This window comes from Adiantum capillus-veneris, chromosome 17 (assembly GCF_014529385.1).
Source record: "Adiantum capillus-veneris isolate H3 chromosome 17, ASM1452938v2, whole genome shotgun sequence".
Lineage (NCBI taxonomy): Eukaryota > Viridiplantae > Streptophyta > Polypodiopsida > Polypodiales > Pteridaceae > Adiantum > Adiantum capillus-veneris.
The window spans coordinates 97,116,626-97,142,414 of record NC_140947.1 but is presented as its reverse complement, the minus strand read 5'-3'; the positions used below and the strand labels follow the sequence as shown (position 1 = coordinate 97,142,414).

Sequence of the window (25,789 nt, the reverse complement as noted above, 5' to 3'; positions counted from 1 at the left end):
TGGCACACTGCAAACCATGAGACATATGTGTGTCCATGTAGCTGGGTCGAATCACAAACCCATCTCTTGTGAGGTGGAGAAGATATGAGTCTAGTAATCTCCACCCGTGTAAGAGACATCGAGGATGCCTGAAGAGAGTACTAGAAAGGGGGAAGTCTGTCCATGGTGAAACCATGCGTCTGAAACCATGATGTCATATGTGCATACCGGCATGAAGTGTCCCCCTGAAGAGCTAATTGTCTGGAAGACTCAAGGGCTTGTCTAGCATATCTGTCTCGAGTAGTATCCCACAAGCTGTGCACAAAGGAGACTGATCCGGTAAGCGCCTCAATCTCCATAGGAGGGGCAGCTAGCTCTGTTCGAATGATAGCGTGGGCACGGAGGCCTTGGCTTTGATTAGTCGAGAGATCATAGATACCAAGGGCCTCTCCATACGTCTCCAACCATCCTGGCCTACAGAAGGTCCCCATGTTTGCACCCCATACAACATAGCTGAGGCTACTATATCAAAGAGTGATAACTTTGTCCGAGGTTCCTGAAATTGAACCTGCGAACACATCCTCTCCAAGCCTCCCAAGGCCACAAAAGCTCTAGTCAGTCTAGTCTATGCTGCTCTCCTCAAAGAAAACCTCGGCCCAATGAAGACAACCCCAAGGTAAGTGTATGCATCTGTATACTCTACAATCTCTTGACCACATGTGAAAGTCGGTGCTGATCTCCTGATCCACTGTGGTGTGGTGTTAAACACCATAGCCTTGGTTTTACCAAGGTTTACAAACAATCCACTATCCTCTGCAAATTTGTGTAATGCATCCAACTGTCGCTGCATACCCTCTGGTGAGTCAGAGATCAACACAATATCATCAACATATAACAACAAAGGGGCACCTCTATCACCCTCTTTGTCAATGTAATCAAACACCTCATCAGCATACATACCAAATAGTGTAGGAGACAATGGGCAACCTTGTTTCACCCCAATGGTGGAGTGAACTAAATCAGATATCCCCTCTGGAGTGCGTACATGTCCATCACTGATCTGTATAGAGCCATAATCCCCCAAATCAACACTATGGGCACCCCCATCTCCTGCAGTCTGCGCATCAATCGAGCTCTCCGCACCATGTCAAACGGTTTGCAGAAATCCACAAAGCTACAATAAATCCGTCTCCCATGTCAATGATGGCTCTGAGTGTCAGAATATGATTAAGAGTGGAGAAACCCCTCCTGAAACCGGTTTGGCCCTTTGCTCGTACACCCTCACCCTCTGCCCAATTACTCAACTTCTGCTCAAGAATGGATGCATACAACCGTGCCAATGTGTGCCCAACCATAATAGTGCGGTAATTCCCAGGCTCTGTAAGATCACCTGCTTTGAAGATAGGCACAATAGTAGACAATCTCCAAGTCTCAGGAATCCCTCACACATGGCACGATTAAACAACACTGCAAGAACCTCTACCAACATATCTCTAGCATGTGTAAAGTGCTCTGCTCTAGACCATCATGATCATGTGCCCTGCTGGTCCTCATCCTGTCAATGGCTCTCTTTACCATCTTAGTGGTAAAGAAGGTGCTGGTAGGTGGGCATGTCTCTGTAGGATCTGGAACGGGGTCCTGACCAGGAACTGTATATAACGATGAGGCATACTTGCCCCACGCATCAGGAGAAGTAATCACTGGGGGAGGGGAGTGCTCATGAAAGAATCGCCATGCCTCTCTTGAGTCTCTACTCAAGAGCAGTTGATACAAGTCTCGCTCCGTCTGGCCCAAGTAAGCTGGTTTCTTCCGTCGCACAAGGCGTCTGGAAGCAATCCGAGATTGTCTGTAAGTGACGACTCCTAGAAAAAGATCCCTTTGAAGCTGGGCTCTCATCTCTTTGCACTCCTCATCATACCAACTATTCTGGGGCATGCTCCCAGAATACCGCCTCCGACCCGGCTAAGTGTGTGGGTATGCCTCTGATGCTGCACCATGCAGTGCCTCAGTTAGTAAAGTGGTGCACTCCTCCAGTGAGAGGCCAGGACCAGCTGTGCATAGACGGCTATGGATCTCCTCTGTATAAACTGAATCAGTCTCTGGTGTAAATGTATAATGGGTATGTGACCTACCTCCTGATGTCTGGGCTGTACTATACTGAAATGAAACAGAAAATGTCAAAAGTGCATGATCCACCTACGCCCACTAGTCTGGCTCCCACTATGAAATCCTGAATACAAGGAATAAAGCTCGGTTGTGCCATAACATAGTCGACTGTACTGGCCCCGTGTCTGTGTGGAAAGCATGTGCAACCGGCTGCTCCAGGAAATCGCTGTAAGCCATTAAGTATGGCTAACCCATGTGCAATCGTCATCTCCGTGAGGTATCTCCCATACTCTGTCTTCTCTCTGTCATGTGAGAATCTGTCAAGCCCCAACTCACCCACATCCAACTCTCTAAGCATCTCATCTGAAGTGTCGTAGAAGACTGTCTGAGAGTTGCCCGTTCGGGCATTGAAGCCCCCAAGGAGGATGATATCACCATCCCTAGAAAACTCCCATATATCATCATCTAGTATAGAGAAAGGCGACTGTCCTCTGGATGCAGCATATACTGACATACTGGGGGGGGGGGGGGGGGGGGGGGGGGGGGGGGGGAAAGTAACATATGGAAATGTATAGAAATCCGCTTGTGTCAGATCTGAACCTCACCCACATGTATCTAGCATGATCATCTCTCAGTACAATATGTAGTAGTAGCTGTAACTCCTCCTAAATAGCACTGCTACTCCTCCTAAACCTCTACTCACATGCTCAGATCTCGCGACTGTCCTGTGGGCTGTCTCCCATCTGTATCCCACCACATGTGGCATAAGCTGTCTGGGGGCCTGATGCGTCTTTGAGAAGAAAACAATGTCCTCGTCTCTGAAACTATCCTCGAAGGCACCAACGTCCAACCTCATAGATCCATTACAATTCCAAGTAGCTATCTTCAGTGTGGTGCCAGAGAGAGAGAAATGAAATGTTATATTAACGTCTTCAAAAGGCCAAAGTAACCTATGAGACCAGAAAGTTACAATGTGATGGATTTGATACAAAGTCAGATTAACAAAAGTACCAAAATGACAAAATAAAAATACTATGCTATGGAATCCTAAACTGCTAGGTGTGAATTAAGCAGGTAGCTCGGATAGCTAAATCACAAGAGATCCAGCATTGGTCGCTGGCGGATCTCATCAATCTCCTCCATGGTCAGTAGTCTGACCGGGCGTCGTGCATGTCGGGCCAAAGTGATCTGGATCCTTTGATGCAGCCTCCGTCGATGCTGTGAAGTCCTTCACAGTCGTGGGCGTCTGGATGTGTGTGTGTGTGTGTGAGAGAGAGAGAGAGAGAGAGAGAGAGAGAGAGAGAGAGAGAGAGAGAGAGAGAGAGAGAGAGAGAGAGAGAGAGAGAGAGAGAGAGAGAGAGAGAGAGAGAGAGAGAGAGAGAGAGCGAGTTGTGAGCTGTCGAGCTGCTGCGCTCTCTTGGGCTTGTTTTGCCGTTGCGCAGACTTGCTCATCATTCTCTTGCTGCTTGCCATGGTCACGGAACCTTCTATTCTGGTTTTCTCTAGTGTTTTTATGTTGTCATGTCACGATTGTGACGTGTTTTTATGTATGATGTATGATCCTCTCTCCTTGCTAGTTCTAGATGCAGATGCGAAGAGCGACTAGCCACCAAGGGGACCCGTCCCCTCGATTGGTTGTGACTATCGTAGAGACACACCTCTTCATCAAAAGTCATACCTTTTGACGACTAGCCATGTCTCTTTACCCAATGGTTGCCTAAAGACATGTTTATTCGTCCAAAGGATGTATTTGTTCGTGATTGGTCATGATTGTTTGTTTATGTCTCTTGATCTCCTATAAAGGGAGCCTATTGTACTCGGTTCCATTGATGCAATCAAGAAAGCAAGCAACAATGTTCTAGTCCCTTGAGTCTAATTTCAATTTTTAGTCTTAAATCACACAGATTAAGTAGTATGAAACACTAAGTAGGACTAGAATCCTTCCATGTTATATGTTTTTTTGCTTGTCTGCTTGTGCCTTTCTGCATTGTGAGGGGGGCAATCTATCCATGCTAAAACCATGTAAATGAAACGTCTCTCGAGAGGCCCCCTTACTTGCTTAAGCTTCTCCCTAGCTTAAACAACTCCCTTCTTGCTTAGTTGCCCCTTTAGCTTGAGCAGCCTCTTGCTTATTAGAAAACTTATGCAGCAGCCTTATAAAAGTGCAAGCATGGGCAGCTGTACGTATGGCCTCTCGAAAGATACATGTGCAGGGCGGAAATGTGCGAGACAGGGAAACATAGAGCAATGTGGGCAGGAGAGAGAGAGAGAGAGAGAGAGAGAGAGAGAGAGAGAGAGAGAGAGAGAGAGAGAGAGAGAGAGAGAGAGAGAGAGAGAGAGAGAAAAGAAGAAGAAGAAGAAGAAGAAGAAGAAGAAGAAGAAGAAGAGAGTTTTAACGTCGTAGGAAACTATCCCAAGAGACCTTAAAGATCTAGCCGACGAGGAGTTGAACTCAAAACCTGTTATTCAAGAGGGAAATGGCATAACCAATCTACCACACTTGGGTGATAGAAAGGTTATACCATTTTCCTCTTTTTATTGGCTCACACACACACCCACACACACACACACACACACACACACCTGAGAAGAAGAGAGTTTTAACGTCGTAGGAAACTATCCCGAGAGAGAGAGAGAGAGAGAGAGAGAGAGAGAGAGAGAGAGAGAGAGAGAGAGAGAGAGAGAGAGAGAGAGAGAGAGAGAGAGAGAGAGAGAGAGAGAGAGAGAGAGAGAGAGAGAGAGAGAGAGAGAGAGAGAGAGAGAGAGAGAGAGATTTTTTAACGTCCATAGGAGGCCGAAATCGGCCTATGAGACAAATCAAAGTACATGGGGTGGGTGTACTCTGGATATCCTGTGAAGGATGAAAAAATACAAAGCAAAAATAGCTATCCTGTGTAAGGATTGAGGGAGGAGGGAGGTGGTACAAGGGTGGGGGGTGGAGTTCTAAAAACAGGGGAGAGATGCAATCCTATATGCTGGGGTATATACAATCATGAAAGAAAAGCTATCATGAGAGAGAGAGAGAGAGAGAGAGAGAGAGAGAGAGAGAGAGAGAGAGAGAGAGAGAGAGAGAGAGAGAGAGAGAGAGAGAGAGAGAGAGAGAGAGAGAGAGAGAGAGAGAGAGAGAGAGAGAGAGTCAGATGCTATTCAAACTCTTTCATGCAGTCTATGGATTTACATGTAGTTTCTTGGAATGCTAATGGTTTACAGACTTCTCGGGTAAAAGGTTCCCGTAAGCTTTTACTTCGCAGAGATTTACACACTTATGTAGTGGGCACTGTGGATATATTGCTAGTACAGGAGCATAAGATTGCCACTCCCTTTGGCAATCTCATGCCCTCGGGCGCCCGCACTTTTTGGAAGCCTGCTCTGGGCCTTCATGGACAGAGTTACAGTGTATGCATCTCAGTGGGACCACGTTACTTGGCCTCAGTTCAACAACATGGCACCCTTGTCGCTGGCAGAGCAGTTTATGTTTCTATTCGGATTCGGGAATCTATCATTGGTTTTATGTCAGTCTATGCACCCACTACTCCTCGGGAGAGGGCTACATTTTGGTCCTCTTTGGCTGCTGTTCTACCTGCCGTAGACTCTTGGGTTGTTGGAGGTGACTTCAACAACGTTGAGAGCGACTCTGGTTGGCGAGCCATCACACCTCCAGTTCTATCATCCATCTCTCCCGATGAGCAGCCAGCTTGGGATCGATTTCTTCTAGCTATTCAAGGTGTTGACGCCTGGCACTTACCCTCTTTTGGTCATCACCCTGCTACACTTCATTACTCTTGGGGCTTCAGAGACAGCAGGGGAGATTATTAGAGCGACTTGATCGTTTTTACATTGGCCCTTGGGCAACAGCCCTAGGCGGATTCACTACTATATGGAGAGGGACCAGCCTCTCAAATCATGTACCCATCTCATTGTTTATCTCCTTCACTAGATCCTTTGCACAAAGACGAGGCTGTCGTATCCCTGACAGTGTTCTCACCACCCCAGTATTGCAGCAGCAGATTCGTGACTTATGGTCCACGGATGCTTATTATTGTGGATCCCCTGGAGAGTTTCTTGCTCATTGCATTACTCAGTCTAGTATTTACTGCCGCGATCAGACCGCTATTATTCATCGTCAGTTGAGAGTACGGGAGTCTGATCTTCACATCCCTCTTGGTTCCACTCAACGCTTGCTTGAAGAGTGGCCTCAGGATGCATACCTCGCTGCTAGACAGACAGAGCTCACAGAGGAGATTCGTCGCGTACAGGATGCTAGGTTTGAGTTCACTCATCATGCTTCAGTATCTCATTGGATAGCTAAAGCTGATCGAATGAATAAAGACTTCTTCGCTACGCATAAAGAGCGCCCTCCAGGCACCACCCTTCGGACTTTGTGCGATGCTCAGGGGACACTGCATATGCATCCTGATGTTATACTTGATATGTCTGCAGATTATTTTGAGACATTGTTCACTGCTGATGTATGCACTACTGAGGTTTTACTTGCCCGTGAGCAGATCTGGCATCACACGAGACACCGTTGTACAGACACTATGGCAGAGATCTTGTTGGCACCTTTCACACTTGCAGAGATCCATCCTCCTGTCCAGGAGAGGATGGCCTCACTAGAGCTTTCTTTTTGACATATTGGGATGTATTGCATATACCACTGCTTCGCGGTTGTCAGGACATCTTTGCATCAGGATATATGCATCCGGATCTTTGTTCAGGTCTCATATCTCTTATTCCGAAGGGGGGTGACACCACTCAGCCCCGACAGTGGAGACCTATTACCCTACTCCCTTCGGTCTATAAGATATTAGCGTTAATGATCAGCCATCGCTTGCAGCCGTTCTTATTAGATATTATTCATACTTCTCAGACAGGCTTTGTTATGGATCGATGCATCTTGGATAATATCTTCACTTTTTATGAGGCAGTAGAGTGGGCCAAATCATCTTCTGAGCCTCTCGCTTTTTTCATCTTTGACTTCGAGAAAGCATACGATCGTGTTGAGTGGGACTTTCTTGAAGGAACTTTAGCCAGGAGGGGTTTCCCTTCGAGATGGATCTCAGGCATTTCCGCTCTCTTTAGGACTGCCAGCAGTGCTATTACTATTGGTGGCTGTGACAGTCGCAATTTTGAGCTTTCTTGATCTGTCCGTCAGGGATGTCCTCTAGCAGCATATCTGTATCTGGTTGTAGGAGAGACTATGTCCGACTTTCTTCGTGCTCAGAGTTATGCATTTTGTGGCTTGACCATGCCAGTACCTACAGCTCTAGACCTTATTGATCAGGAGTTTGTTGATGATACTATGCTCATGTTACGCTATTTGCTAGTTGCTCTTGATGCTATGTGGGAGGCTCTAGAGGTTTTTTGCATTGCTAGTGGCGCACGCATTAATTGGCATAAATCCTATGGGTTACTGGTTGGCAGTGATGACATACCTCCTTGGGGGGTAGCTCATGGTTTCACATGGCTGCGATCGGGTCAGACATGCATATATCTGGGCTTTCAGGTTGGATTCGATGTTACCTCACAGCAGCAGTTTGCACCCGTACTACAGTCTATTCGCAGGAAGCTATGCCATTGGTCTTCACGTCAACTGTCATTGGCTGGCCGTGCATTGGTCGCCAACCAGGTCATTCTGGCTACAGTATGATATACGGCTTCTTGTTGGATGTTACATTCTGGTGTGATAGCTCCGCTCCGCCGCTTAGTGCGGAACTTTTTATGGAGTGGCATAGATGGGACTACTAATACCCGTGCTCGAGTTCGCTGGTCCACGATTATTCGTCCTAGGTCAGAGGGAGGCCTTGGCATTATTGATCCAGAGTTACAGAGCCGCGCCCTTCTTACCAAGCTTATTGTTCGGGGTCTTTTCCCCGGACAAGAACCTTGGAAGATGCTTCTTCATGCCGCTCTTTGCGCAGTGACTCCACGACTCGGCACTAGAGATGGTCATACTTGGCAGACAGGGTATCGTTTTCTCTTTACTGATGCCCCCTTGTCCACCGCCTCCCTCTCACCCTTCATCCAATCGCTCCTTCAGATTTGGGTTTCCATGCGACGGGCTATCATACGCTCACCTCCCTCATGTCGTGAGGAGATTGAGCGCCAGCCTCTCATTTGGAATGCTGCAGTTCTTGATTCTTCGGTTGATCCACCCCGTCAGCTTGGAGAGAGGACTCACATTGATTGGGCTGCCTGGGACACGGGCCCTGCTGCCTCTATGTGGTTGTTTCATGAATCACGTATGCTGGATGCTGATTTTGTCGCAGAACATTATGACATTGGTCGCGGGGTGATAGACAGACTGCTTGAGATTGATTCCGCCGTTCCTTCACAGTGGGATGCAGTCATGAGAGGCATGGTTTAGATGCCTCCCCATTGTGGCTGGGAAGGCCTCTTTGCTCAGAGCACTCTCTTATTAGCTCGTTTAGACACCATGCTATTCACAATTGATACTGACCAGTCTCAGGGGATTCATGCTAGATTGACATATGATGCCACCTCCCCGCACCTTGCCCTTCCCGGAGCTCGATGGGAGGCCATCAGAGTAGTTGGCTCCCGTGGGAAACGTCGTCGTGTTGACCCTCGTTTCACTTCCGCTGATGCTACACTTTGGAGGCTTTGGGTGTGGGAGGGTCGTGCCCTATCTCAGCTTTATTGGGACCTGGGCGAGTGGCATTGGCCTCACTCTGACCCCACCGGTGCACCAGTATCCTTCTTTGAGTACATTGTTAGGATTGGACGGTTAGCATTGATGAGACAGCAGCCAAAGCAGCCCACTCGTATGCGTTTCTGGTTACATTCAGGCCTCTCCCATGCCTATCTGCAGCAGTTTTGGTCCACCATCTGGGATTTACATGCGGCTTGTCATACTTCTTTTTTCATGTGGATGATTGCACATGCGGGACTTCCAGTTGGGACTTGGCTAGCTACTACGGGTCATGATCCGTTATGTACTCGCTGTCCGTTGCGACTACTTGAGTCACCTGCACACTATCTTTGGTCATGCTCAGCTTCCCATGTACTGTGGCTTGTAGTTTGCTCTCTACTTAGCAGAGCAGGTGTTCAGCATGGATTTCTTACTTGGGGATCTGTCTCATGGTTGATGTCGATGCCCGGCCCCCATCTTTTCTACGAGGGCTCAGACACAGATCCAGCCTTTATGCTCACATCGACTGGTTATCGGCAAGGTACTTTGGCTATGCTACCACAGATTGCTTGGCAGGGGGATTCTTAGACACGTGATGAAGTTTTTTCAGTCATCACTAGTACTACACTATGGAATGTTTGGAGAGCTCGTTGTCTCCACATTCTAAGTGTGGCTCCACAGCTCCTTCAGGATACCCTCACTGCCATTTGGCTGGACATCATTCATACCCTGATTTGGCAGTGGGATTCATCCTCAGGTACATCTCGAGCAGCCGAGGCACGCCGATTTGCCTTCCTTCGGCGTTGGGCTCGATCCCCACTCTTCTTCACACTTACAGGTGGCCAGATTACGTGGCATTATGCCCCTCTTCGGTGGTTTCTCCTCCACTCATCACACCGACCACCATGAGATTGTTCTAGTTGAGTTGTCACTATAGTGGCTCTCCTCCTTACATTCAGCTTGTACACCCCATGTGATAGGCTCTTTTGGCATCCGCTGGGGATTATATTGTACTCAGTAATATACAGCCCTTACTTTTTCCAGAGAGAGAGAGAGAGAGAGAGAGAGAGAGAGAGAGAGAGAGAGAGAGAGAGAGAGAGAGAGAGAGAGAGAGAGAGAGAGATTTTTTACGCCTATTAGGGGTCGAAATTCGACTATGAGACAAAACAATGTACATGATAGGGTATCATCTATGTATCCGCAAAAGGGCAGACACAAAATAAAATGTAACACTGCTACTAATAGGAAAATGGTAAGGGGTAGGAATCCATGGGTTTCCAATACAAGGTATGCAGGGGTTTGGAGCTCTATCTCTAAGGGTGAAAAAGATCACACGTGTAAGATCTATGTGCTCAAGGAAGTACAATGATGAGATGCATGAATCTATCTAGCTCTATCCAGTGCCATAATATGGCTGTAGTATGGTGCATGGGAAAAATCGAGGATGAGAAGCCCTCTGAGTATGACTGCAGGATTTGCTATCGCTCTCTCCTACGCCGCCACTATGGCCTCATAGTGTTGAGTTTGGATCTCCTGGTGGTGACATCTCTGCGTTCTACATCCTAGAGCTCTGGGTCTCCATCTTGCTCTTGTTGAAGTGTCACGCATTGTGGTTTGGCGGGTCTTGCTAGAAGAAATTTGTGAGCTGTGATTGTTTCCCCCCGATCGCGACTGTGGTGGTAGGTGTTTGTAGAAGGCGTTCTCTGTGTCTCCGTGCCTCTAGCAAGAACTGTCCTAGCTTGCGCTTGTCTCTAACAGACTTGGACATCCCAAGTCGAGAATCCGGCACTACACATGAGAGAATCAATTAAAAACACTTCACAAAACTTAATCACAATTCAATAGAGTTGACACGGCCCGACGTAGTTCCGTGCCTAGAGGTATTTGCCCCAAAGTCTGGCGCCCCTTTCGGTATTTTTTTATATATTAATGCTTGAGCAAAGTACAAAGTCTGAGGGTCTTCTCTGCTTAGCTGCTCGTGAGCAAATCTGAGTACAGGAGGCCCTCAAGGTACAAATTTAAAGGCCCATGGCCTCTCAAAAGCAATACATGAAAAGCTTCAGCTCAAAAGCATCTTGTCCTAAAAGCAACAGCGTTACCAAAAGCTGCAGCGTATCGAGCGTGAAATCCGCCGCAAATTGCGGACAGCCTGCCATGTCAGCAGCTAGCGTGTTGTACGGCCAGCCACGTCAGCCAACCATGTGATTTGTGTTCTTTTATAAGCTCTAGTGTTCCCTGGGCCCTATCAGGAAAGGACCCATAAGTTGGTCCACCCATAAGTTGGAACGAATTATAAGATCATTTTTATCTGCTAGGTATCCGTCCGGTTGGTCATGCCACGTTATCACTTTGTGACATACCCCCCTCTTGAAAGAATTCTAATCTCCCTCAATTACATCTGCAAAATGAGACATAAGCCATAAACCAGCTCAATAGACATTGACTCTAAGTACCGACGCACTAGACGACACAAATCCAGCACTTGCACAAAGACGACAGTCATCAACATCCACATCACATTCAAATCAAATCATATAAAATCCATCGAGATCTCGGACCATGATCTCCCGGCAACGTGTTTAGCAATCGCATCTAGATCCACACTGGGCCTCATTGATGTCGGATTAACTAATTCTTATTACGATCATGTCCATAGAATCTCAAGACCGAAATGTTGCAGTCACTTCGTCTCTCAAACCTGCATTCAAGCACAATCACATGAGTGAGCACACAAAATTCAGATTCATTTACAGGAATCATTTCAAAGTTCTTCATTCATAAAGTCATATAGCAAAATACTATCGGCACATCAGTATCCCTGAAATCCAAAAGGAAATTAGTGACTTTCTTTCATCTAGGTAACCTGTGACAAAGGAGCGGAGTAACTCCCCTCTTGTGCAATCCCGTCTGCACCAGATTCAACCCTGTTGATTTGTTGGATCTCTTGGAATACTGTCAGCACATCAGTTTTCGTTAAATCCAAAAGGAATTAGTAATTTTATTTCATCTAGGTAACCTGTGACAAAGAAGCGAAGTAACTCCCCTCTTGTGCAGTTCCGTCTGCACCAGATTCAACCCTGTTGATCTGTGGGATCTCTTGGAATAGACACAGCTACACCGAAGTCCTCAAGGTAAAGTTCCAATACCTGAGGAGTATCTGCTACGTCCTCCTCTTCCATCCACTTCTCATCTAATGCTGGATAGTTCATGAATTTCACTAGAACTGCCGTATTACTTTACCTTTCACTTTCCTTTCCTTGTGAGCCAGTATCGGTTTAGGAACCAGTACCTCTCGCTCTCTTTTACTGGAGGGTTCTCCTCTGCCTCCCTGTCGACTCGCACCTCACCCTTGAAAGGTTTCAAGAGACTCACATGAACTTCAGTCTGAAGGATAAGTCATTTATCTTCTCTTGAATCTGGAAAGGCCATAATATTGCATACTTAGCTTTGGAAAAAGTCGCTCCTTTCCCTTTCTTTTTCTTAGGCTTGCATTCTCAAGTCGTAAGAGCACCCAATCATCTTTCTTTAGCTGCAAGTGGCGTCGATGTTTATTAGCTGCCTTCTTATGCCGTGCTTGAGACTTGTTAAGAGCCTCGCAAACCTTGGCAAAAGCAGTGTCCAGATCTCGCATATATTGATCCGCTTCAAAAATCTTGTCTGTGGTGCTTAGAAATGGAGGAACCTTCTTAGCACCCTTGATTATTTCAAATGGCGCCTTCCCCGTCGATGAATGAAGGGTGTTGTTGAAAAAACTCGTCCACATCCTTTTTGAGCCCCAGAAAAGGTTTCGTTTGACACCTCAACATCGAGACACCTTACTACAAGAAGGCCGATGCTTTGGATGCTTTCAAATAGGGCATAATCATTCTAATTGTCCCAAACGCACTGATCGACCAGAGGAGCCGAGGCCCGCACCATCGGTCGACAGAACCCCGGCGCCACCTCCTGCTAAGAGAGCTAGACCTGCTATTGGACTAGTTCCTAATATTTATGGCATACGCCTTGAGAGTACAAACGAATTGTGTTGAGCATATGGCAAAGTCAATGGTTTCAAAGCCCTTATTTCTTTGACCCCGGAGCTCCAGAGAACTTTATCCATCCAGAATTCTTAAAGCAGATGCACTTTGATTATGATGCAGAGGGTGGAGAAATTGAAGCTGAGCTAGCCACAGGGCAAACTCAGAAAGTAGTACCGCTCATTGGTGCTCTTCCAGTGACTATTCAAGATTATCATGGAAAAGTTGATTTCCACATCATGAAGTTGGGCAATTGTGACGTTCTATTAGGCATGCCTTGGCATGACAAGAATGATGCGACTCTCCAAGTCCGGAACCGAACCATCACCGTGATGCAGAAGGGCAAGCAAGTCGTCCTCAAAGTTCGGTTGTTCGAACAAAAGCCTGAATGAACTCTCTAGTTGTTTTATAGTTAGATACTTTTGAACTTTGTTTAAGAAAGTATTGTTTGAAACTTTGTTTGAAATGGATCGTATCTGTTTTGAACCTGTTTTGGTGCCGATTTGAATTGTTTGACTCTGGTTTGATACTGGTTTCAATGATTGGTGATTTTACTCCCGGGTGGAGAAGTGATAAATATTGTTTTGGTATTGCTTGAACGTCGGAACGACGCAGGCTGATGCCTGGGGAGCGTTTCGTTGTATGTTTGAAAACTTCCGAACGACGCAGGCCGATGCTTGGGGAGCGTTTGGTTGTATGCTTGTAAAATAATTATTGTTGTGACTCCCGGCCCGGACCTGGATGGTTATGCGGGAGGAGTATTAAGAAGTCTGAGTACTCTCAGCACCTCCAAACGATGCAGGCTGTGGTCAGGGGGGTGTTTGGTTGTAAAAGGCCTCTATATCTCCCGGCCCGGACCTTTTTAGGTTATGCGGGAGGAGTGATGAGGGAGTCGTTGAATATCTCCCGGCACGGACCTTGTTAGGTTATGTAGGAGGAGTGTTCATCGGCGGTTTTATGTTTCTATGTCTTGTAACATGCGGGAGGAGTGTTCTCGAGAGGCTTTATGTTTGTCTTGGGGGAGTGCTCAGTGGTGCTGTTTGTTGTGTCTTGTAACACGCATATGGAAGCATTTGTGTTGCATTGTGATGTGCCAACCAGTGAATATTCCTAATTGGATGAGATTGCCTGGGTATGTAATTTTAGTGCATCAAGACACCCGAGGAAGATCAGTACGGTCTGGGTGTGATGGTTAATTTTACTACGCTGGAATATCAAGAGTTCCGATCTGGACGAAAGGAGAAGCTAACTCCTTGATCAAAACAGCCGATAGGAGCAGCTAACTCCTCGATGAAAAGAGCAGAAAGGAGAAGCTAATTCCTAATAAAAAGAGCAAACTGATTGTCCCTCGGAATGACCCTCGGAAATTTTTGAGCTAACTTGAGTTGTTTTGCAGGTATGCTGTAATCGCGGACGATTACTCTCTGTGAAGAAGGGGAGATGTAACAAACTGTTGACGTGTCAAAGCCTAAAGAATGGAGTCAACGTACAGATGTGGCCGAGGGGCCTAAACCCTAATGTCTACCAGAAACCCTAACTGTTGAAACCCTAATGCTGGAAACCCTAACCCTAAAACCTGCAAATCCTAATTCTGAAAACCCTAACCTTAAAACCTGCAAACCCTAATTTCTGCCAGAAACCCTAACCCTAACCCTAAGGCAGTAGACAAATTACGAAAATTGCGCTGACATGATGATGTGGCAGGCTGTACGGATTTCCGCGTTTTGCGCTGGCTGATGACGTGGCAGGCTGTACGGATTTCCGTAAATTGCGGTGGTAGCTCTTTGGCTTTGCTTTTGAACCAGAAGCTTTTGAGTTTGAAAGGCTTTTTACTATAACTGCTTTTCAAGCCAAGGGCCTTTAAATATGAGGCTAGGGCTCATTCTCTGGCATGCTTCCTGGAGAAGGTGCAGAGTCTGGAGTACCGGCTTGTACTGTGTTGATGCAATATAAAGAAATACCGAAGGGGCGCCAAGGTTTGTGGCCAATACTCTCTGGGGTGGAATTCCGGCACTCCGTGTCGAGTGTCGTCTCTCTCTCTCTCCATTTCAGTTCAGTTGTTATTTGAAGTGCTTAAAGTCTGCTGAGTCTGTTCTTTTTTATTGGCACGTGGTGCCCGCCTTGTGACAGTGGTATCAGAGCATCAAGCGTGTGCTTTTCTAAAAGCATACCGGTCCTACAAAAGAGGAGATAGAGCTATTGGAATTTTATTCGAGGATATCTTCGCCCTCCAACCCGGACTTATTAGCCACCCCCACCCTTACTTCATCGTGCATCGGGCGCGCTCCCGTCTTCACCGCAGTGTCTTACAGGGCATAAGCCAATTAAGAACCCAATACTTGGAATTCATGGATTAAGCAGAATATTTGCAGTTTCTGCTCAACGAGCTTCACGACATTCTTTCACGGCATCCTCAGCAGAATCTTCCAATGCTTCAAGGTTTTCAACAATTTTTGAACTACATGTTACTCCCTCTGATGCCCCAGGTGGTACCTCCTCCTTCGGCACCAGAAAGTACGAGAGCTTCCAACCGACAACCTTCTCAGCCGTCTGTCCCGATCGAGGGAGTCTTCAGGAATATGGTGCAGCCATCTGACCCTGATCTAGTGCAACCGCCTTTGTCACAGCCATCCCCCCACCCCCACCACCACCACCGCCACCAGGCTACAATGGTTGGAGCCCATATGGATACCCTTATTATCCATACCTGGGATATGCGCCAAACCAACCCAAAGATTTCAAAGATGGTGGGACGACAGTCAAATTTTTCACTTTTTCCGGGGTGAAAGATCGCAAGAAAGCATTGCAGTTCCTACAGCAATTCGACAACATCTTTGCTTTAGGGAACTATAGAGAAGAATCCAAGATTTCTCGAGCAGCAGGATTTCTTAAAGATAATGCTATGCAATGGTGGAGTTCAATCGCGACACAACCGCATGCTGCAAGGACCTGGCAAGCTTTCAAGACAGTTTTTGCACGTAGTTACATGACTTCTATGTTTGAAGTGCGGATTTTGGCAGAATGGGGCAACTTGAAAATGCTTGCCACTGAAACCATGGACGAATATAACCAAAGGTTTCTCGATGTGTACCTTCCAGTGTCCTTCTTTAGATCTGTTCCCTTGGAGGCCCAATGCGAGCGATACACCATTGGACTACCATCACCATTGCAGGAATATTGTCTATCCAAGCAAGTCTCTGCCATGCAAGAACTTATGGACCATGCCGCGGTCGGCTACAAACTGATGAAGGGAAAGCTAGAGTTTACCACAGAAGAATCTCCGGCCACTAACCACAACTCTCGGCAACAACGAACAAATTCTCGAGAGTCTCGTGAAAATCAACCGCAAAGGCTTCGTTTGACGCCTCAACAACGAGACACCTTACTACAACAAGGCCGATGCTTTGGATGCTTTCAAATAGGGCATAATCATTCTAATTGTCCCAAACGCACTGATCGACCAGAGGAGCCGACGCCTGCACCATCGGTCGACAGAACCCCGGCGCCACCTCCTGCTAAGAGAGCTAGACCCGCTATTGGACTAGTTCCTGATATTTATGGCATACGCCTTGGGAGTACAAACGAATTGTGTCGAGCATATGGCAAAGTTAATGGTTTCAAAGCCCTTATTTCTTTGACCCCGGAGCTACATAGAAATTTATCCATCCAGAATTCTTAAAGCAGATGCACTTTGATTATGATGCAGAGGGTGGAGAAATTGAAGCTGAGCTAGCCACAGGGCAAACTCAGAAAGTAGTACCGCTCATTGGTGCTCTTCCAGTGACTATTCAAGATTATCATGGAAAAGTTGATTTCCACATCATGAAGTTGGGCAATTGTGACGTTCTATTAGGCATGCCTTGGCATGACAAGAATGATGCGACTCTCCAAGTCCGGAACCGAACCATCACCGTGATGCAGAAGGGCAAGCAAGTCGTCCTCAAAGTTCGGTTGTTCGAACAAAAGCCTGAATGAACTCTCTAGTTGTTTTATAGTTAGATACTTTTGAACTTTGTTTAAGAAAGTATTGTTTGAAACTTTGTTTGAAATGGATCGTATCTGTTTTGAACCTGTTTTGGTGCCGATTTGAATTGTTTGACTCTGGTTTGATACTGGTTTCAATGATTGGTGATTTTACTCCCGGGTGGAGAAGTGATAAATATTGTTTTGGTATTGTTTGAACCTCGGAACGACGCAGGCTGATGCCTGGGGAGCGTTTCGTTGTATGTTTCAAAACTTCCGAACGACGCAGGCCGATGCTTGGGGAGCGTTTGGTTGTATGCTTGTAAAATAATTATTGTTGTGACTCCCGGCCCGGACCTGGATGGTTATGCGGGAGGAGTATTAAGAAGTCTGAGTACTCTCGGCACCTCCAAACGATGCAGGCTGTGGTCAGGGGGGTGTTTGGTTGTAAAAGGCCTCTATATCTCCCGGCCCGGACCTTTTTAGGTTATGCGGGAGGAGTGATGAGGGAGTCGTTGAATATCTCCCGGCCCGGACCTTGTTAGGTTATGCGGGAGGAGTGTTCATCGGCGGCTTTATGTTTCTATGTCTTGTAACATGCGGGAGGAGTGTTCTCGAGAGGCTTTATGTTTGTCTTGGGGGAGTGCTCAGTGGTGCTGTTTGTTGTGTCTTGTAACACGCATATGTAAGCATTTGTGTTGCATTGTGATGTGCCAACCAGTGAATATTCCTAATTGGATGAGATTGCCTGGGTATGTAATTTTAGTGGATCAAGACACCCGAGGAAGATCAGTACGGTCTGGGTGTGATGGCTAATTTTACTACGTTGGAATATCAAGAGTTCCGATCTGGACGAAAGGAGAAGCTAACTCCTTGATCAAAACAACCGATAGGAGCAACTAACTCCTTGATGAAAAGAGCAGAAAGGAGAAGCTAACTCCTTAATAAAAAGAGCAAATTGATTGTCCCTCGGAATGACCCTCGGAAATTTTTGAGCTAACTTGAGTTGTTTTGCAGGTATGCTGTAATCGCGGATGATTACTCTCTTTCAAGAAGGGGAGATGTAACAAACTGTTGATGTGTCAAAGCCTAGAGAATGGAGTCAACGTACAGATGTGGCCGAGGGGCCTAAACCCTAATGTCTGCCAGAAACCCTAACTGCGGAAACCCTAATGCTGGAAACCCTAACCTTGAAACCTGCAAACCCTAACCCTAAAACCTGCAAACCTTAATTTCTGCCAGAAACCCTAACCCTAACCCTAAGGCAGTAGACAAATTACGCTGACATGATGACGTGGCAGGCTGTACAGATTTCCGTAAATTGCGTTGGCAGCTTTTTGGCTTTGCTTTTGAACCAGAAGCTTTTGAGTTTTAAAGGCTTTTTACTATAACTGCTTTTCAGGCCAAGGGCCTTTAAATATGAGGCTAGGGCTCATTCTCAGTATCGGCTTGTACTGTGTTGATGCAATATAAAGAAATACCGAAAGGGGCGCCAAGGTTTTGGGCCAATACTCTCTGGGGTGGAATTCCGCCACTCCGTGTCGAGTGTCGTCTCTCTCTCCATTTCAGTTCAATTGTTATGTGAAGTGCTTAAAGTCTGCTCAGTCTGTTCTTTTTTATTGGTACGTTGTGCCCGCCTTGTGACATGCTCTAGTAAGCAATGACATGGCCTCCTTGCATCAAAACTGTTGGAATTAGGATTGCAGGGAAACACACACAGCTTGGAGAAGACGAAGGAAGCTGAAGGTACACAACAGAGAGTGTATAACTTAGTGTGTAATGGAAAGATAAATAGCCCTAGAGTGATGGGCGTATATACAATGCACGGGGGAAAAAACCTCCTAGAGAGGGAAAAAATGCCCCACCGGTCCTAGTGTGTTCACACACATCACTACCACATGTATATGGTAACAAATCCCCCTTGGGAGTGATGCGGTGAACAAGAGCTGACACGAAGAGTAAAGGGAAGTGCCATGCCCTGAGGACAGGATCAATCCACAAAGGGGAGCAAGCCCAAAGCTTTCCGGAAAGCTTCGAACTTCTCACGAGACAATGCCTTTGTGAAAAGATCTGCAAGGCTGTGCTGTGTTGCCACATAAGCCAAGCTGATCTCTCTGCGGAGAGCGTCTCCTTGACATAGTGGTAATGCACCTCAATGTGCTTTGTGCGAGCATGAAAAACTGGGTTCCTCGCAACCGCCAATGCGCCCTGACTATGAGTGTAGATGATGTTGGCAATGTCTTGTCCAACACCCAAATCAGTCATAAGGCGTCTGAGCCATACACACTCAACCGTAGCTGTGAAGACTGCCCTGTACTCAGCCTCACAACTAGAAGTGGCCATAGTAGGTTGCTTCTTGCTCAACCATGAAATACATGAACTGCCAAGCATGAAACAAAAACCACTTGTGGACAGTTGCGTGTCATAACAACCAGCCCAATCAAGAACGGCTCGTTGTTGCCCCCCCCCCCCCCCCCCCCCCCCCCGCCCGCCCCTTATTCTCCCGCTTACATTGCCTCCCTCCCTCCCCCCCCCCCCCCCCCCCCCCCCCCTCGCCCGCCCCTTATTCTCCCGCTTACATTGCCTCCCTCTTCCCCCCCCCCCCCCCCCCCCCCCCCCCCTTTTTTTTTTGCTCGCACGAGAGACACAGAGCACACAGGTAGAGCCACTCTCCGAGCCTGGGGCTCCAGCAGAAGAGGGATGGCAGCAGGTCCGTGGTCGACGACGGCAGGGGCCACAGCGACAGCCTGGCACTCAGAGTGGTACTCAGGCGCCTGCCCAGCAGTAGTGGGTTTCCACGGGAAACCGTTTCGGTCCTCTTGAGCAGGATGAGGTCCCTGCTCCAGCCCCCACCTCAGCTTCACCCTCGACAGCCCCTCCCCCCAGAGTTCCCCCCCTCCTCATCATCCTCCCCCCCGCCTCCTGCTCCCGCCGCCTCTTTCCCCCGCCCCTCTACCTCTGCCGCTCCCCCCCGCCCCTCTTCTCCACCTCTTCCCCCTGCTCCTACTCCCCCCCCTCTCGCTCTAATTCCACAGTCGACCCAGGGGGCAGGGCTATCTCCAGCTGCTAGGAGATCTCTTGGCAGCACCTTTGCCACGAGTCGCTTGGCGAGAGAGGGACATCCTTTCTTGGGACCCCCTCTACAGATACAAACGTCTCCCTTTGCAACTATCCCTCGTGGTCTGATGAGCATCGACATTCTGCTCCGATGGGACTCCTTCAACTATGACTTTACTCGTTTTCTCGGCGACCCCTCAGCAGACCATGAGGCAGCTTGCTTCATGGTCCATGTTCTGTTCCTTGCAGCTAGGGGGATAGAGGCCTTGGACTCAGCGGTTGGCTTCTCTTTTCCCGTTTGTGGCAGGGACCAGACTGAGTGGACTCTCGACTCAGTGTTGGGGTGGTTGCACACACAGGTCCTAGAGTTCTCTCACCACATGGGAGAACTAGGAGTTACAGACATGCTTCAGACTTTGTGACCATTGGCCAAGTTTGTGGTGACCCCTACAGATACAGCAGGATGTAGACACATTGTGGTTTACTTCTTTGCCGATACGCAGTGCTTGCCATGCTATATACACATTCATGAGGAGTCTTGGACAGAGGACGTTGCTTTACGGACGGCTCGCTCTACTTGGGCTTGGGCCAGACACTCGTTGCAGTCACGCCTATCTAGAGGACGCTCGGATGCGGATTACTCCCCATCCAAGCCAGCCTCAAAGATAACACGTTTAGCTGCTGCGGCAACATCTGTTCTCTCTCGCTTCCCATGAGAATCGTCTCATGGAACGTGTAGGGACTTGGTGGGCCTCACTTTCAGCGTCAGCGGGGCCGACTACGTGAGGAGTTTCAACGGTGCCTTGTGGGAGGAGAGATTGATCTCCTTATGCTACAGGAGCCGCATTGGACGTTGTGGTCAGCTCTTGCGTGGACGATATGATACTTTTTGGTCAGCTGCGTTTGAACCTGGAGGTATCCAGGGTGGCGTATGCATGACTATTGCGGATTCTTTGCAGGAGGCCATTGTGGGCAGAGGGATCATTGTGCTAGGCAGGGCTCAGTGGATCACTATGCAGGTTCAGGGTTGCCTTGTGAGCTTCCTGAACATCTATGTGCCCAATGTGGCGAGTGCACGAGCAGAGTTTTGGGCACAGATAGTTGAGTCTCTGCCGCAGGCAGAACACTGGTGCACAGGGGGGAACTACAACATGTTGGAGGACCTTCTGACAGGATTGGTGGTAGCTATGCTACTGTGCATGGAGTGGCCTCAGGACTAGCTTAGATTAGTCATTTCTTTCTCAAGGAGTCTTTGGCTCGCCTGGCTGCAGCGAGAGAGGAGGAGCAGCGTCTCATACGGGGCATTGCTTCGTTGCAGAGGATGCAGGAGCAGCATCCAGATAGTCCTTGGTTGGAGGAGAAGCTACAGCAGGCTTGCCAGGAGCTTGTTAGCACAGAGGAGCGGCGACATGAGTTTGCTTTCCATCGACAGGCATCTCAGTGGACACAGGTGGCCGATAGAGTGATTGGTGCTTTCTTCGAGGCAGTGGGACTTTGGCATTCGCATGCCAAGGTCAGTCAGTTGAGGAGGCCCGACGGGTCAGCTGCTTCTGAGCCCTAGGATATGCATGCAGTTGCTATTGATTTTTATCGTGAGTTACTGTATGCAGAGCCTCAGTCACAGCGTCAGGATGTATGTAGGGAGCAGTTGTGGGCACAGATGCCTTGCCTTGTGACTGAGGAGATGCATCAGACGGTTGAGCTGCCACTTCAGCTTGAGAAGCTGCATACGGCTCTTAGTGCCCTCCCCCGTGGTAGCTGTCTAGGTGAGGATGGATTGACTCAGTTTTTTCTTGGAGTACTGGGAATTGCTTGGCCCAGATCTCTGTAGTGCTTTTCAATACATCTTGCACAGAGAAGTGATGCCTGACAGCATGAGTGAGGGTTTGATTTACCTCATTCCCAAGGAGGGTGGCTCCTTGGATGAGATTCGACATTGGCGCTCCATCACCATCCTCAACTCAGCCTACAAAATTCTTGCCAAGGCTCTGAGTTTCAGGATCCAACCACCTCTAGAGAGCCTTATACATGGGACTCGGACAGGTTTTGTCAAGGAGCGTAGTATCCTTGACAATATCTTTACTTTTTGGGAGGCTTGTGCGCTAGCGCGGCTCCATGGTGAGGACCTGGTGATTCTTCTTGTCGATTTTGAGAAGGCATACGACAGAGTTGACTGGGACTTTCTAGAGGGCACTCTACGCAGGATGGGCTTCTCAGATGCTTGGATTAGAGGGGTGTCAGCTTTGTACAGACAGGCACACAGTCAGGTACTTTTGGCAGGAGGTAGAGGTGATCGTTTCATGCTCACACGTTCGGTCAGACAGGGCTGTCCTCTTGCCCTCTTCCTCTTTCTGTTCTATGATCAGGCGATGAGCAGGTTTTTGGTGTCGTAGCAGGTTGGTCTACGGGGCTTAGCACTCCCTATTCGGGGAGATGAGCTACTGGACGCTGAGTTTGCTGACGACTCAGCCTTGTACTAAGATGGCCAGGAGGCCAACCTTCACAGGTGTGAGCAGGCTCTTGAGACCTTTTGTTGTGCATCTGGCGCACTGATCAAGTGGAGAAAGACAGTGGCTTTCTTGGTTGGTAGTGCTCCTTTGCCCGACTGGACGCCAATCGAGGGTTTCAGGAGGATTCCCCTAGGGACCGCAGCTCGGTACTTGGGCTGTCGGGTTGGTTTGGACTTGTCTCGCGAGCAGCAGATTGCTCCCCTCCTCTTGTCCATCAGGAGGAAGCTGTTACATTGGAGCTCCGCACGACTTTTTGTGGCTGACAGAGTTGTAGTGGCCAACCAGGTGCTGTTGGCTACTATGTGGTACATCACTTCTTGCTGGATATTCTCGAGTTCTTGTATCAGCCAGGTTGAGTGGCTGATCGGGAATTTCCTTTGGTCAAGGCGAGACACTTTGACTGCCCGAGCCAAAGTGGCTTGGGAGGTCATCATTCTTACTTGTTCACAGGGAGGTTTGGGGATCATTAACCCAGCACAGCAGAGCGTAGCCCTTCTTGGGAAGTTCATCGTCCGAGGTCTTCTTCCAGGCGAGGAGCCTTGGAAGGAGTTCTTGTTACAGCGGCTTCGTGATAGGGTGCCTCAGGCAGGAGGCCCCTGGCAACCTCCGACCATATGGATCTTCATAGAGATGCGTAGAGTTGGTTTTTTTTTTTTTTTTTCAAGAAAAAGATCCTTCTATTAGTTAATGAAAACTGCCCATAGGGCTACATCCACCTCTGCAAGAGAGGGCTACAACACGCATGATGGGGAGACTCTCCCAATGAAAAAACAGCATATATACAATGGGGCTAAATCAAGAAATGGGAGTAGGGAAGAGCCACACAGGTGGACAGTAGTGCCATCTGAGCACCCCCTGGACCATGGTGTAGAAAGGCCCAGGGCGCCAGAGTCGAAGGAAAGCCTCGCGGTGCTCCCGCATGCGGTCGGAGCTGCCCTGTAGTCCCTCAAGCTGTCCTCTGAGAGTATGGATCAGCTCTAGCCAAAAGTCACGAACAGTCTCTGCTGGTCGCACAGGGCGAGCCTCAAAGATGCGGAAACAACGGGCCCGCCAGATGAACCAAAGAGCTAGGCCGCTGATGAGCTCCCAACACTCCTCTCTCTCACTGCACCACTCCTGTGGAGTAAGGTCTGTAGCAGGCTAGAGTGTAGGTCGCCCCTCCTGTATCACTATCATCCTGCTGGTGGAAGATAGCTCAAACTGTAGTGCCGGGCCCGTGAGGGTGGACCAAGCCGCTGCCCCCCAAGTGTACTGTCGAGCCGCGGAGAGGGCAGGCATCAGCCGAAGAACTCGTAGCCACACCTGCTGGGCCGAAGGACAGTGCCAAAGACAGTGTCGCTGACTCTCCACCAACTGGTCACAGGTTGTACATGCGGCCGAGAGACCACTATGCACAAGCCAGCTCCCTACTACTGTGGCTCTGTGTGCAACCAACCACTGGAACAAAGTGACGCGCCTCGGTTGTCTGGAGTCCCACAGCCTCTGCCAAAAAGCTGCCAAGAACTCAAATGTGAGACCCTCCTCCTGCCAATGATGTGCTGCAGCGGGGCGGGCCTCTCTCTGCGTTGCAAGTATATGACGTCCAAGCCGAACAGTGTACTGGAAGAAAGGGACTCCTGGGCGGTCTGCAGAAGAGAAGGGGTCCCTCCATAGCCACTCACCAGGATCCCACTGTACTCGTGCCAGTGGACAACACTCCCAAGCCCATAGCCTCCAGTGTCCTGTCTCGAGAGCTGCTGGGTCAGGGTCTATGACGCAAGTCCTCCCATAGATGCCCACAACTCGAATCCTCTGGAAACAACACTCTGCTACCTGCGGGGCCTCTACTGTAACTCGCTGTAAACGTCCCCCACCCTGAAGCTCAAAGAACAGGGCTGGGACAGTCTCTGAACAAGCCCTGACTGAGATGAGAACCTCCAGTCGTGTGAAGGCTCCCATCCATCCGGGTGCTACTGGCTCGAGAGGCGTGAGCCACTCAGCTGGAACTGACTCTGAGATGTCCTGACACATGCTCTGAACCCCTCTCATGCCCTGTAGTTGGACACCCTGCACCTCCTCTGACAAACCTGTGAACTCTAGCCAGTCACCTGGAGAGCGCGCTGGACCTGCTGCCATGGGACCCCATGAAACATGAGGCCTACTCCCAACCAAGTGGCCTCTCTGAGTTCCAGACGAGGGGCTGTCGTAGGCGCTCCTCTGTGCATGTCAGTTGTCTCTTCTCTAGACCACGCCGTAAGAGCTCCCAAGAGCGAAGCAAACTCACAGCGAATCGGTCCTCCAGTCTCCTGCTCAAACCAATTCGGCGTAACTCTGTAAAGATCCATCTGGTCGAAGGTTGCCAAGGGCCTCCTGACTGAGGCACCCTATCACGAAGCCTCTGCAGCAAGAACTCTTTCCAGGGCTCCTCGCCTGGAAGAAGTCCTCTGACGAAAAACTTCCCAAAAAGGGCTCTGCTCTGCTCTGCTGTGCTGGATCAATGATCCCAAGCCCTCCCTGAGAACAAGGAAGTGTGATGACCGACCAAGCCACCTTGGCTCGGGCAACCTGAGTGTCGCGACCTGACCAAAGGAAGTTCGTGATCAGCTTCTCTACCTGGCTGATACAAGAACTCGAGAAGATCCAGCAAGAAGTGATGTACCACATAGTTGCCAACAAGACCTGGTTGGCAACTACTACTCTACCAGCCAGCGAAAGTCGTGCCGAACTCCAATGTAACAGCTTTCTCTTGATGGACAGGAGAAGAGGAGCAATCTGCTGCTCGGGGGACAAATCCAAACCAACCTGACAACCCAAGTATCGAACTGCAGTCCCTGGGGGAATCCACGTGAAACCCTCTCCTGGCATCCACTCTGGCACAGGAGCACTGCCAACCGAGAAAGCCACTGTCTTTCTCCAGTTGATCAATGCGCCCGATGCACAGCAGAAGGTCTCAAGAGCCTGCCCACACCCGTGTAAATTGGCCTCCTGGCCCTCTAAGTACAAGGCTGAGTCGTCGGCAAACTCAGCGTCCAAAAGCTCATCTCCCCGTATCGGGAGTGCTAAGCCCCTCAAACCAACCTGCTGTGACACCAAAAATCTGCTCATCGCCTCCGCATAGAACAGAAAGAGAAAGGGGGTAAGAGGACGACCCTGTCTGACCGATCGTGTGAGCATGAAGCGCTCACCTCTACCTCTTGCCAAAAGCACCTGACTGTGAGCCTGTCTGTACAAAGCTGACACCCCTCTGATCCAGGCATCTGAAAAGCCCATCCTGCGAAGCGTGCCCTCTAGAAAGTCCCAGTCAACTCTGTCGTATGCCTTCTCAAAATCGAGAAGAAGAATCACAAGGTCCTCCCCACGGAGACGTGCCAGGGCAGAAGCCTCCCAGAAAGTGAAGATGTTGTCGAGGATACTGCGTTCCTTGACAAAACCTGTCTGAGTCCCATGTATAAGGCTCTCCAAAAGTGGCTGAATCCTCAAACTCAGAGCCTTGGCAAGAATTTTGTAGGCTGAGTTGAGGATGGCGATGG

General features: G+C 48.8%; 1 protein-coding gene across 3 annotated transcripts in view; it reads left to right on the top strand.

Moving 5' to 3' along the window:
• Positions 1-25,789, top strand: part of LOC147437747 (uncharacterized) — a 183,172-nt gene that overhangs the window by 139,489 nt on the left and 17,894 nt on the right. The gene's annotated exons all lie outside the window — the stretch shown is intronic.